We start from the raw sequence: 15,435 nt of genomic DNA, 5'->3' as shown, positions 1-15,435 counted from the left end.
CCTTTGACTGTTCTATAAGGTGCTGTTTAAAAATGCTTGGGGTAGAAGTTGAAGGGAGAAATCTGTACCATAAACACTTCCTGAACAACAGTCCGTTAGCTTGCATTTTAATTTACTGTGATGTTGACTTTACTGGTGTTTTTGTTTGTTTGATATAATATATTCTGAGCAAATACATTTTTTAGGAAGACCAGCTCTGTCCTGCATATTTATCTGCTTTCTGGTGACTTACAGAACATGACTTTGCCACATTTCCAAATGAAATAGCTCCAAGAACACACAGCTCAAGTTTCTTTTATAAAAAGAAATCTCCAGGAAAGACTCGGTAAGTTTCTAGTATTGAAAGGCATGTTTACTCTCTTTAATGTCTAAAGTCAATTGAAACCCCGGCATCTGGGAGACTGAAGCAGAAGTATCTTGAGTTTGAAGACAGCCTCAGCTACATAGTGAATCTGTTTCCCCCTCCTGAACTACAGGAGCCCTCGTCGCTAAGGCAAACAAAACCTGCCCCGCGCTATCTCGCCAGCAAGAACAGTCGGGGACACACGAATCTTTCTGCAGCTAAACATTTATTGAATCTTAAAGAGAGGGGCCCAGGGCGCCGGCATGGTGCGGCTTATATACACCCTAGCGTGGCGCATCCACACCTGATTCGTCGCTTACCCATGATCTCATTAGGCACGCCCCAGAGTGGGCAAAGACCTGGCACAAAGGCACTCTTGCACATGCGCACACAGTTAACTTCCTGAAAGGAAGTCGGCTGGTGCGGCGGAGGCAAGCGCCATCTTTTAATGGCGAAAGCTATCCCGGCTTTCCACGTGGGGCACAGTGGAAGCCAGCACGATCTCGTGGTGGCGAATGTTATTGTGGCTCTCCACATCTCCCCCTTATTGTTTTATTAATATGAGGCTGGTCTAGGTCCCTGCAGTTACGTCCATCTGCTGTGGCTCCTGTCTTAGGTCGTTCCTCTATGTCACAGCCTTATCCGTCGAAGGGTAATCCTATCGCCACCGGGCCCCGTGTCTTAGATTGGTCTGTGCATGAGGAAAGTTGCCTGTCTCTGGATACTGCAGTGCTGTGTGACAGTAACTGCTAAACGACCTAGGGTGAACTCTATGAAAGAGGCCAGCCAGAAAATGAGTTAGTGGGGAAATCATGATCACCCTATCGCGTGCAATGAGGAAACCTCAGCGATGTAGAAGGGCTGATCAAAGAATCATTGAGTCTCTCTCATCCCAGTGTAATGGATCCACAGATCCATGGGGTGCAAGAGCAGAGAACTCAGATACCGACTAATTCTTGAGCATAGATAACCAAATTCTAGGGGAGGCCCCTTGTTCAATGGCCACAAGTGCTTGAGTGATAACGACCTTGTCACGTTTCTGTTGAGATCTGAGTTTGTAAACCAACCATAGCACGAACACTAATCCACAGCATAGGGCTGCACCAAACAGAGCCACCCCCGATAAGTAGTGGGCACCTCATCTGGTTCTCCTCAGCTGTTACCGCCAAGGGCCGTAGTCAAGCCGCTCCTATAATAAAATTTATAATTCCCAATTGTTAGCAACTACTCCAGAAAGTTCACCCACTGTGCTTGACTAACAATAGATTGGGGGAGGGTAACTCCAGACACTGTAGATACAATGGCTGTAGCAGTAATGGCTGCTACAATAGCAGCGAAAGTAACAAGGTCTTTCCCAGGACAGTTCAGGATCTCTGGAACAACCAGCAGGCAATGGAACCATGTCTGAGATCTGCACAACTAGGGCAGAGTTCCGCAGTCCATGGCAGCTTCACGCAGGTGGCATTCCTGTGAAGCTATAGACTACAAAATGACAACACCAGTTAAGGCAGCAAGAGTCACCAGGGGAATGAGGGGGGCAGCAACGGCTGGAGTCCAGTCTTCTCCAGGAAGCAGCAGTGTACAGAGGGTCTGAGCGTAGGCCACAGTGGGACGGGACACACGCAGCGGTAATACTGACTGCAGCAATGCCAAAATCTCTGTGATGACAAAAGATGAGGGGGAATCTTCCATCTTCCTCTCAGGGCAGAGGAATGACTCCAGGGACCTGAACCACGAGAGCTGAATCTTCATGCAACCAGGATCAGCAAGTCTCAGCAACCACCTCTGGCAGCTGGCATACTCTTGTAGCATCCTGTGGAAAAAACACAAACATTCCCTCTTCTCCATATAGAATATCTGAACAGGATCATGCCAATACGTGAATCTTTCTATTTCACCTAGGCAGAAGTATGCCTAGTTGTAGGGTGTCATAAACACTCGGAGTTCCTTGGCATACAAATTTTAAAATTGGAAATAAAAGGAGTATTATTAAATAATTGTATAGCATACATAGCATACAGGTATATAACTCCCCCTTTTTATTTTTTAAGATATAGTAAAGATATTATTTATTAAGGTAAGTCCTCGAGGATTAAATTGAGGACACTGAGCACTTGTATTTATAAATTGACTTGTATACCAAATTATTGTCTCTAGCATTATTGTTTTGGATATATAAAGAATGAGATTTTTTGACTAATTGTTCTTATGTAAGGCCTATAATCTGTCTGGTATCATTGTCCTCCCTTGTTAAGGAGTCTAGGCAATCCAGTTTGAGTTCTTAATGTCCTATAAAGTAAGAGTATTTAGTGTTCTTAACCACTAAGCCATCTCTCTAGTACTTCACAAACTTTATTTACCTAAACATAAGCATTAATTAGAAATGTCAAAACCTGTAAATATTTTCCAATTTCAGTCTTACTAGAAATCCCTGAGCTGGCAGGGCGAGGCTGGGAATTGAAAGTAAGCAAATGGGGTCTTCTTCTTTTTATATCAACTCTATTACCATATTCAAAGAGCTGGGTCTATGGTTTTGTTTAGTTGTCTGAGCCAGAGCACTGAAAGGACAGTGAGTTGTCAGACAATTTACACTGAAATCATCACTCACTGATTTTATGTAGAAAACTTGTCTCTAGTAAAGCATTAAGTAATTGAAATCAATTGTAAAACACAAGCCACACATTGGCTCTCAGTATATGAATTGAAAGCTTGATTTAAAAACAGTGGCTAAAGCACAGAATTTAATAATCTGTGCTGAAGCAACAGAAGCTCAAGAGAATAAACACATGATCCAATCATACATGTAGCCTTTTCATTAGATGAACCACCTATAAATACAGTAAGCACATTTCCTATGGGTTGCATTTACAAATATACAGGAAGTACAAAAGCATGTAAAGAGTAAAATTATCAATTTTGCCTGAAAAATTTGTATATGTAATAGGCCAAATATCAGTATTTTGTAATAACCAATTAACTGTTGTTTGGAATAAGATATGTTTTACCAGGTTTCTTTTTAAAATACTTCCATGACTCTAGCCTACAATTCTGTATTAACACAGCTGAAGCTTTATCTCCAATGTGCATAACAAAGACCTAAGTCCTCTGGTAAGGTGAGGTACTTAGCCAATTAACATATCCTTAGAAGCTTAAAATTAGTTTCAAATATTCTTTTCTGGAGTAGTGTAACAGCTACTCCCCAAATATTAAAGCTCATTTTGAAAGCAGAAGTTTGTAGTAAAAATTTCCATATACACTGAAAAGACTTAAGTTCTAACTTCTAACATTGAAGAAGCGACAAAATTACATAATACAAGGCTGTTAGCCATTCCTAATGATATCACTTTATGTGCTCTCTAAAATTATAAGCAAGCTCACGAAATGAAAACTCAAAATCAATCCTCTAAATCTATCTTGAAACGGCAGTTGGAGTAAACAAACTGGCTGTAGTGCTCTCACAAGTTCTAAAACCTCATCAATCCTGTGTAAATCTTGTAACAATCTCTACCTGTTTGATTTTTCTTAATTACAAATAAGTTTGAGTTAGTCAATGTAACACTGGCAATCTTTAATCACAATCTTTCAGTTCTCCTTGTAACACCAGAGCACAGCCACAATTTTGGAAAGTCACCTGAGTTCTGAGTACTGACTAGGCAGCTGTTCTTGGGGCAGTGGAATTAGCATCAAAATACAGATAGCTTCAGGGCAAACCACAACTTTGGAAAGCAAAACTCAACCTCCAACAATCTAGTCTCCAAAATCCAGTCTCTAAAACGCCAAGTCTGTCCTTCATGTTACAAAGTTTGACTGCCAATTCCTGCATATGAACGCACGATGGTGTAGTCTCCAGTACCTCAACAAAGAGACATTGTCCTAAATTCTTTTAAAAGCCTGGTTTCTAGAATAAGAATTCTATAAAAATATTATCTCAATTTAGACCTATTTTCCTAGGTTGGCTCATGTCATATGTTGTCTAGAATGACTTTATCCAAATTACCAGCTTTATGTCAACTTTCTGTTACCAATATTATACCTTTTTAACCATATCTAATAATTTAAAAGCCAACAATCCATGACCAAGGCATGTAGAGCATATTTATACATTTAAAACCAATGAGAAACAAAATTGAAGTGGCTACACATATCTTTAATATTTAGACCAAGCACCATTTTTACCTTTTTAGCTATGATTTTAAGAGAAGCACCTTGTCACCTGTTGAGTCAAATAATAAGTCAGGGATTTTTCTAAGAGAAACAGCTATTAGCTCCTGTACCAAAGGAGCTGAGGAGCTGCTGGCACCTTTAAGATCAGCTCGTGCAGACGCTTAGCCCCTGGGCAGCTTCTCCAGCTGACCTAGACTCCTGGCTACAGGTACAGGGCTCTAAAGACCAATTGAAACTGCTTTTATTCATTTGTTCCTTTTTTGAAACGAGTTAAAACCAAATCAAGATGTGAACGACCGGCAGATAAAGTTTTTACCATTTTCTCTTTTGAACATGAAACATAAAACATTTAAGCAACAAGAAACAAAAACCACAGACATAAACTGACATACACGGACAGCTTGGTGCACCAAGGAAAGACAATAGACAAAGAGGGAAAAAACCAGATGGTGTTCCACGAAAGGGAACCCAGATTCCAATAGGAGTCAGCAGAGAGGTAGGATTTCCCCTTTCCCACCACTTATACGGTGACCATCCACTCGAGTGGAGTTGATATGGACGATGGATTGTCTCAATTCCTGGACTAGTCCATCAACGTGTTGAAACCAAATTCCTGTAAGATACTAAGATATATTATGGGATATCTGAGCAGCACAACTGACATTCACAAATGGTATGGAAGTGAAACACAGTCCTGAATATTTTTATTCACAACCCAATTACATTAACTCCATCAAGCTGTGCATGGGCATTGAGATGTCCTTTTGTTTGATTCTCCTGAGTAAATTTTTCAGGCGGTCTACCTCTATCGAATCTGATCAGTATGACTCTGTGAAGTTCTTCTTCATAGCGAGCTGCCTCATCTTTTAAATCTTCTTCCTCAGAGGAGCTAAGCTCGTCTGTCTCTGAGCTATCAAGCTCTGAAGCCTCTAATTCCTTTACCGGATAAAGACTTCTCCTTTTCAAGACTTTTTTCTCCTTTCTCTGTTTCATCTCTCCCGGGGCGTTCTTTCCCCAACCTCTCACTTCCTCAGATCTGGAGTGTTTGGAAGGACCTTTTTGCTTATATGTATCTTTTCTCCTTGAGCTCTTTAATTTTTTACCCCGCTCTATTTCTGACATGCTGCCTTGTAACTCCCCTAGCACTCTCTGCCCTGCTATTACAGTTGGGCGGCTCCCATATGACCTCTGACGCTGTCTAGCAGCAGCCAAAAATCAAAAACCAAAAGAGAAAGCATGAAGGCTGCTAAAACGATAACAAAAACTTCTGCCGCATCTTCTAGCCGGGGAGTGAAGTGGAACAGATCAAGACCAAACATATCTCTCAGAGCTTACCCGCGTCCTGCAGCTTTGGATTCTCTCCGCGGATGGAGGACCCCTCTCTCGGTGCCTGGCTATGGTGTGGAGTTTCTATCCCGGGTTTTCGGCACCAGATGCCCCGCGCTATCTTGCCAGCAAGAACACACGGGGACACACGAATCTTTCTGCAGCTAAACATTTATTGAATCTTAAAGAGAGGGGCCTGAGGCGCCGGCATGGCAGGGCTTATATACACCCTAGCGTGTCGCATCCACACCTGATTGGTCACTTACCCATGATCTCATTAGGCATGCCCCGGAGTGGGCAAAGACCTGGCACGAAGGCAGTCTTGCACATGAGCACACAGTTAACTTCCTGAAAGGAAGTCGGCTGGCGGGTCAGAGGCAAGCGCCATCTTGTAATGGCAAAAGCTATCACTGCGTTCCACGTGGGGTGCAGTGGAAGCCGGCGCCATCTTGTGGTGGCGAATGTTATTGTGGCTCTCCACAAAAACCTAATTCTGAAAATGAAGCCATATCTCTACAATTGCATAGGCTTATCAAATGCATGTTTTCCTTGTTAAATATTCTAGAAGGAAAGAGAGTATCATTTCTTTCATCCCGTACTGTTAACTGGGCCTAGTGCTGACTGTTGACGGCCCACTGAGGGAACAATAGAGTGTTCTGGAGGTGGACGGGACTGCAGATTACCAAGAATCTAAGCATACTAAATGATGTAGAACGGCATAACCAACTACAAACTCTATACTATGTAGTGTGTCAAAAGTTACATCTAATCTAAGGCAGAAACGTGGGAAGTTTAGCCACCATTTTCGCTGAGTCTTTCTTTTACACCTAGCATGCAGTAATAATCTGGGGAAAAGCATTGCTGTAATATATCATTCAGGAAACTGAAACAAACCTGTGCAGTTTCCTGACCCCGAAATGAGGAAGCAGGGTGTGCCCTGTTGGGCTCCAGCCCTACCTTAAGTTAGGGCATGCCTGGGCTGTTGCTCAGGCCCTGCCTTGAAGTCAACAGCTGTGACAGTATGTTTCTCTGACACTGTTGATCCCCAAAGATATCAAGATAAAAGTTCTTTAGGAACAGACTGCAGAATGGAGGACTAATAAGAGTGCAGAACCCTGGAACTGCTCAATCAGCCTAAGTATACAGGGGAAGATTCTCCAAGCAGTAGCCAGCATCCCTCTCCCATGTTAACACAGAGGTTTCCCGTGAGTTCCTCTGAAACAGATGAACAAGAACAGCAATGGTTTCCCTCATATTGCCCCCTTTATGGAACAGCCTGGCTGGAAAGAGACCTACTTTAACCATCAGATATTTTTCCTGGCCACAGCCTCTTCTCCTATATACACACAAGGTGGCATTTTGGTCGCTATCAAAGGCCCAGGGGTTTCAAATGCATTCCTACAGTCTATCCAGCATTTAAAGTTGAAGTCATAAAAAAGAGCCAGTTGTAGGAATACTTCTTTACCCAAACCATTGTCACCTATAAACCCGGAGCTTCTGCATTGTGCTGTGTGGACATATAAAATGTTTTTGAGACTGTTGGAAAAATCATGCAAAACTATCACAAATACAATAGTTTAAGATTAGGATGTAGCTCAGTATAGAGTCCATGCCTAACAGATGGTTGTGTTCCCAGTATGAACAGAGAGAGAGAGAGAGAGAGAGAGAGAGAGAGAGAGAGAGATCCTGTAAAATATTGCTTTACTTTTCAACCACCATTGTAGAGGTGGGGAGCTGAGGAAGTTCTGATGTTATAAAGGGTTACATCTGTGTGTGTGTGTGTGTGTGTGTGTGTGTGTGTGTGTGTGTGTGTGTGTGCTCATGCACTTGGAATTGAATCAGGACCATCCACCTGCTAGGAAAGGGTTCTGCCATGGAACTATATCCCAACCACACTCTTTTTTTTAACTTTTTAATTTTAATCAGAGTATCACTACATTACCCAGATCTTTAACCTTAAACAATGAGGAAGCTTCTGTAATAAGAGATAAAATGATATCAGGCTTGGCTTGGGAAGAAGAGATGAGAGTCACTGTACTTAAGAAGAATGCTGCTTCTATTTCCCTGTGATTCAACCAGCAAAGGACACATAATGGGTCACTGCCATTGTATGAGATAATTTAAAAACAGAGGGCCCACCAGCCCCACATCTCACACACACATACCAGTTATAGGTATATGGACATACCACATTACAGAGGAATTTTAGTACAAAAATCAAAAGAACTGCTCTGGTAAGGATCACATCTAAAGACCCTCAAGGTAGGTCTGTGTGATCTGACCAGACACACCATTAGTGTACACCTTTAATTCCTAACAGTGAAAGTAAGATTACTTTGTAAAAGGATGCTGCTACCTTTCAAAGTGATGTCCAATTAGGAGGCAAAGTAATAAATCAGAGAAAGATTTGATAGATGAGTTAGTTATAGAAGCCACCCAACTCTTACAAGAACAGCACAGGAAAGAGAAGTCAGGGAGGGTCAATCAGTTGGGAACCAGTTCAGGCAATGAAGTTAATGCAGTATGGTTGATTTCATTCATGAGTTCCATTGAGTTTGTGCAGTTCATGCAGGGCAGGTCAGCAGAGGCAGTTGAAGCCAGAGAATAAAAAAGGAGTCAGAAGATTAGAACGAACTGCCAGAGTTAGTTTGAGGCCAAGCAGAGTAATTCATTGAGGAGCTGAGAAGCCAGTTCGAATAAGTACCTTGGAGAAGAGTTTGAGCTAGAACAGATCAGTTGAATCACACAGCCAGAGTTCAGAAAGAGCTAGAAAGGGTAAGTTATTCAGCAGTGAGCTGAGACAACAACAACTATATCAGACAAATAAAATATACTTTTATACCACATAAACATATACTATACAGATACGTACATGACAAAGAAATACATCACGCACATATATGCTATACCATATGTGAACAACACATGTGCACCACACACATAATACATAAACACACTGTCCATACCACAGAATACACATACACAGACTCTCTCTCTCTCCCTCTCTCTCTCTCTCTCTCTCTCTCTCTCTCTCTCTCACACACACATACACACACACACACACACACACACACACACACCATATACACACCTAAACACAGTTGTCACTTATGTACACATTAACCAGTGGTGCCCGTACAGATGCCTAATGTACAGAAATAGCTATAACTACTAGCCAGTGGAGAACAGGAAGCTCACGGCTGCTTTTTAAAATCTAGAAATAGTCACCTAGTTTTTTTTCTTCCTTATATCCTGTTTTTCCAGAGAAACATTTGATAAGGTTATACTTTTTTCAATGTGTGATTTTGACAGTTGTGTAGAAATTTAGATTACTGTGGCTATAGGCCTTATTTCTGGATCCTCTAGTCTCTGAGACTGTTTTTGTGCTAAATCCATGTTGGTTTTTCACTGCAACTCTGGAGTATAATTTGAGATCAGGTATTATGATACCCTTACATTATTCTTTATGCTTAAAATTGCTTTGGCCTGTTCAGATCATTATCATGTTTACTGACCAGTTTGAGTTTAAGAATATTAAGTTTTCTGGATGTTCATATGTTTAAAGTTTAACTAAAACATTATTCTACAAAAACAGATAATTTTGTTTCTGAGTATTCTTTTTTTAAGTTACAAAATCCCAACTTCCACATAGATAAGTCTTAAAGGGAACATTATCAAAGACAAGGAATGTATCAACTGGCAAGCAGCTACTGTTTATTTCAGAATCACAATTACAATTGCATGTGAAATGGGAAATACTCAGGTCTAATATATACTATAGAATGACTGCCATATGGTTTAAAGTTATTTTTAAAACTTATCATGCATCTTTATATAATTTGTATGAGGTTACATTCCAAGTTGCCTGTGTGATTTCCATGATAAAGTATAATGCTAAGATATTGTCATATTACGTTTCTCAGGGAACAACTTTGAAGCTTGGACATGGATAGGCACGCAACTCAACCTAAATTGATCAAAGACTGGACCAAAGAACACATAAGAAAATGGATAACTGAAGACCTTAAAATTGATGAGAAATATGCCCAAATCGTGTTTGATGAAGAGGTAACAGGGATGGTCCTGCAGGAACTAACTGAAAAGGATCTTAGAGAAATGGGCTTGCCACGGGGTCCAGCACTTCTGATAAAACGTATGTATAACAAACTAATTAGTTCCCCTGAAGGTCACAATCAAGATTCCAGACAATTAAATAATAAAACACTCTCTATAAATGAACAACCAAAAAAGAGTAACAGTGAGGAAGAAAACTCAATTTCATTGAACAGTGACCTTGGTCTTAGAGAGACAGGGCAGAATGAGGAACAAGAACCAAGTCTTATGGAAATAAACACATTAGGTGATGTAGAGACTAAAGACATGAAAGGTAATAAGCCCAAATCAGAACAGATGTCTTGCATGCCACACCCTTTTAATTTTGCCCATGATGCCAAACGATACATAGAACATTCTATTTTGCGAGTGGCTGAGACAGGGCCACTCAATCTCATTGACCCAGTTCATGAATTCAAAGCCTTCACAAACACAGAGACAGCCACACAAGAGCAAATGAAGATGAAATTCAGCAACGAGACGTTCCGATTTGCAGCAGCTTGCATGAATACACGTACCAATGGTACTATCCATTTTGGAGTAAAGGACAAACCACATGGGGAAATTGTTGGTGTGCAAGTCACCAGTAAAGACATCTTTATTAACCACTTCAATGTAATGATCACAAAGTATTTTGAAGACAGTGATATCTATGAAGCCAGGGCGTGTATCCGGGAACCAAGGTTTGTGGAAGTCCTTCTGCTGAACAATACACAATCTAATAGATTTGTCATCGAGGTGGATGTTATTCCCAAACATTCTATATGTCAAGAAAAGTATTTCTACGTTATGTTGCAAACTTGCACAGGTACAACATGGAAACAAAGCAAAGATACTTCATTGTTTGTGAGAGAAGGAGCTAGCTCTCGGGATATCCTGGGCAACCCCAAACAACGGGATAGAGAGTTCAAAAAATTTCTTGAGAATTTAAAGATGTTGATAGCATCTAGAAAAGCAGCTGAAGAATGTGTGGTGGTATCTAAGAAAGACAGTGAAGGACTAAAACTGTCTAAACTTTTGACCAGACACCAAGGCTCACTTGATAAATCTTACTATGATTGGTACATTCTTGTAACAAATTCCTGTGTATCAACACAAATGGAGCACTTAGATATTATAAAGGAAATTAAATTGTTTGCTGTGCTAGATTTTGATCCTTACTCTCACATCAAGGGAGTGGTCAAAGCTTACAGAGAAAGCAGGGTAGCGAACCTTCACCTACCCAGTCATTATGAGGAAAAAACTACCATAGAAGAGAAAATTTCCACTCTGAAACTTTATGAGCAGCCCAGTTGGATCTTCTGCAATGGCAGAGTAGACTTGTCATGTCAACCTCTAGAGCCACATTTATGGCAGTGAGATAGAGCTTCTGGTGTTAGAAAGGTCATTTCATTCCTCACAGATGGAAATATAATAGCAAGGGGGAAGGTTTTGGTGATGTTTCTCTTACTTTCTCCAGTAGAAAATCAAAAGGATCCACTCCTTGAGACTTTCTGTGCTTTCTATCAAGTTTTTAATGGAATGGATAATATGTTATGCATCTGTGTAAACCCAAGTATCTACCAACAATGGAGTGATCTCCTACAAGTAAGACTGGAAATGAAAGATGATTTAGCAAAACATAGCATTTCCACTTTAAACATAGAACTGGTCAACAGCACCATACTCAAACTGAAATCAGTGATTCAGTCTTCAAGGAGATTTTTGCCCTCCTGTGGTTCCTCCTCAGTTATTCTGGAGAAAATGGATGAAGACATCATGAGTGCATTGGAAATCCTCTGTGAAAATGAGTGTAGAGACAAAGACATAGAGAAAGATGAATCTCAATTCCTAGAATTTAAGAAATTGAGAGAAGAACACTTTTATCGAGGAGGCAGAGTATCCTGGTGGAACTTTTATTTTTCTTCTGAAAACTAATCTTCAGCTTTTGTAAAAAGAGATAATTTTGAAGAGCTAACAACTTTAATACAGCAGTGTGCAGACTCTCCTAAACCAGTATTTGCCAAAGTCATCAACTTGTACCATCACCCAGGCTGTGGAGGTACAACGTTGGCTATGCATGTTCTCTGGGACTTAAGGCAGAAGTTCCGGTGTGCTGTCTTGAAAAACAAAGCAACCGATTTTAGAGAGATTGGAGAGCAAGTAAGCAAGCTTATCAGCTACAAGGCTTCCAGCCACCAGGATTACATTCCCGTTCTTCTCCTTGTGGATGATTTCGAAGAACAACAGAAAACCTATATTCTATAGAATGCCATCAATTCCTTTATAGCAGAAAAGGGTGTGAGATATGAAAAAACTTTAGTAATCATCCTAAACTGTATGAGATCTCAGAATCCAGATGAAAGTGCAAAATTAGCTGATAGCATTTCACTAAAATACCAACTCTCTCCAAAAGAAAAAAGAGCCTTTGAGGCCAAACTGCAGGAATAGAAAAGGAGTATAAGGACTGTGAAAACTTTTATTCCTTCATGATCTTGAAAGACAATTTTGATACAACTTATATAAAGAATGTAGTGAAGAATACACTGAAGAACCTGGATGCTCACAGCAGAAAAGCCCAGCTCATTTCTTATCTGGCATTACTGAACACTTACATTATAGACTCTAACATTTCAGTATCACAGTGTGAAATATTTTTGGGAATCACTTTCACAATTAAACGTGGGAAACCCAAAACTGTAGAAGACAACATGGGAACCTATTCTACACTTCTAATAAGGACTGAAGTTTCAGATTATGGGAGGTATGCTGGTATACGTATCATTCACCCTCTAATTGCCATCCACTGTTTAAAAGAACTGGAAATGAGCCACGGAATGGATAAGTGTCAGATTGCACTGAATATGCTAAAAGAGAACATATTCTATGATTCTGGACTAGGAAGAGAGAAATTTAGGCACGATGTGCAAACTCTCTTGCTTACGAGACAATGCAAGGAGCATGGAGCTGAAATAGACACACTGTTTTCCCCATTCATTGAAGAATTGCAGGATGAGGAAACTGAAAAGGTCCTGACTGCAGGAAGTAACTGATTCCCACAAAATGCATTCATTTGTCGAGCTTTAGCAAGACACTTCTATCTTAAAGAGAAGAACTTTAGCAGTGCTCTGGTCTCGGCAAATCAGGCCAAAAGGAAAGCACCTAAGAATTCCTATATTTCAGGCACACTTGGTCGAGTTTACAAAAGTGACATCAGATGCTTGTTAGGTAAAAATAACACTTGTAGAAGTCTTAGTGTGGATGATCTAACATGCTTCCTAGATGTTGGTGAAAAGTCTTTGAAAGCCTTCAAAAAGTCTCAGGAACAAACTGACAGTAAAGACTATGAAACTGAGGTCTGGCCACCACCGACATTCCAAAGAATAACATAAAATACAGCTGGCTTCTTCAGGGAAATAGAAGTGGGTCTTGACACTATCCAGCTTCTTCAGCTCACACCTCCTTTCCATAAAGAAAATGAAATGTCAAAAGAATCTATGGCACAGTTTTTATCTGGAAAGGGGACCATCCCTCCAGAACCCAAAGTTCTCAGCAACTTTACAACCTTCCTACAGAATTTGAAATGATCCTTTGATTTTTTTTTTTTTTTTGGATTATATGGGTCTTCTGAAATGAAGGAACACTCCAAAAGAATTGACAGAACTCTCACTATGTAGAAAAGTCAGGCACTGTTTCAAGAAATATGCAAAACGTTTTTGCCAGGAGTTACAGGGCAAAGAAGATCTGTTACTCCAAGAGGAGAACTGTAGGAAGCGCATAAAAGCTTGGCGAGCAGATACATTTTCAGGACTCCTTGAATATCTTAACCCAAACCACAAAGAAGCAAACAACATGGAAAATATAGTGGAACACTATGCCTTCCTATTACAGCATACCTTAAACAAGCAATTGTCAAAGGCACTGATAAAGGACACACAAAATTTCATTTTGGCCAACATTATTCTCAGTTGTCTAAAGCCTAGTTCCAAGCACATCCTGTCATTTAGCACACTGAAAAAAAAGTTCAGAGAGGTCCTGCAGATTGTGGGACTAACTCATTCGTATCCTGACCCTTATTTCCTGGCCTGTCTCCTATTCTGGCCAGAAAACAAAGAGCTAGATCAAGATTCCTCACTGATAGAAAAGTATGTCTCATCCTTGAATCGATCTTTCAGGAGACAGTACAAGCACATGTGCAGGTCCAGGCAGCCAAGCACACTCTTCTACCAGGGGCAGAAGAAGGGTCTTAACAGTCTTGTTCACAAGGCTGAAATCGAGCGCTACTTCAGTGAAGTACAAGATTCAAATTCTTTCTGGCAGAGTGGAGTAGTGTGGGAAAAAGGAGAGGTCAAAGACATCCTATGCCTGCTGGATGGCCAGGCTGAAGGCCAACTAATCTCACTAGAATATGGAACAGAGGCAAAAATAAAAATACCCGTGACTTCTGTGTATTCTGGTCCACTCAGAAGTGGAAGGAACATAGAGAGAGTGTCCTTCTACCTTGGATTTTCCATTGAGGGCCCTCTGGCATATGGCATAAAAGTAATATGAGGAGGTATATTAGTTCAACAATGTTATTTTGCATCTCTCATTGTACTTACTCTTCCTAGCCCATAGAATTTGCATGGCATTATTGGCTTAATTATAATCACACAGTTTGCTTCTTTTTCTCTGAATCAGTTCTGGGAAACTTTGTAGGACAGGAAATATATCCATACAACAGAGCTTAGCCACAGTAGCATCAGCCATTCCCATATCCTCAGTATGTACTCCCAAGTAGATATAATTGTTTAAAACATTTCAATTGGTCTCTGAGTCACACTGTAACTGGTCAATAAAAATTTGTTGTAAATTAACTGACTTTTCTGAATTATTTCTTCATTATCACACCAGGGATTTAACTAAGAATAGGATAAAAGTAAGGTTAGAGATACAGCCCAGCAGTTAAATGCACTTGCTACTCTCACAGAGGGCCGGAGTTCAGTTCCCAACACCCACATCAGTGGCTCACAACCTCTTAAGTTTGGCACAAGGGAATCTAATGTCCATCTGCACCACCACTGTGGCAATATACATGTGCTCATGTGTGCATGTGTATACAAGCCCATGTGTACACACATACACACACACACACAGAGAGAGAGAGAGAGAGAGAGAGAGAGAGAGAGAGAGAGAGAGAAATAAACTTTAAAACCTAGACACAAACAGAGTTTCAGAGATCTCTACTCGAGTGAGCTGGAACTTTATACATACATACTAAGATCTTAATATATTCATATATTAGTAATTGCTGTGTGAGTGTCTATATGAGAGTGTGTGGGCAGGGGGGAGGGAAGGCAATGCCTGGGGCAGGTTATTGAGACTTCAAGCACCCAGAGGTCCACTCACCTCTTACTAACACTTGGAAAAAGCTTCTGTGTAAAGTACATTCATTGTACTCAGCTCTTCTATTAAACTCTCTCAGTGCATGCATATGTCTATTCACACAATTCCTTTTTCCACCTTTTTAC

The 15,435-nt window shown here is 40.5% G+C and overlaps 1 pseudogene across 1 annotated transcript; it reads left to right on the top strand.

Annotated features, from left to right (window-relative positions):
* The first annotated feature begins 236 nt into the window (after nt 1–236).
* On the top strand, nt 237–14,602 carry Samd9l-ps2 (sterile alpha motif domain containing 9-like, pseudogene 2; annotated as a pseudogene). The gene is made up of 2 exons (XR_015686363.1): nt 237–325; nt 9,757–14,602. The product of XR_015686363.1 is annotated as a sterile alpha motif domain containing 9-like, pseudogene 2 (transcript).
* Nucleotides 14,603–15,435: the final 833 nt, after the last annotated feature.

This window comes from Rattus norvegicus, chromosome 4 (genome assembly GCF_021556685.1).
Source record: "Rattus norvegicus strain SHRSP/BbbUtx chromosome 4, alternate assembly SHRSP_T2T, whole genome shotgun sequence".
Taxonomy (NCBI): domain Eukaryota; kingdom Metazoa; phylum Chordata; class Mammalia; order Rodentia; family Muridae; genus Rattus; species Rattus norvegicus.
Note: the sequence above shows the minus strand (reverse complement) of the source record. Positions and strands in the feature narration are given on the sequence as shown.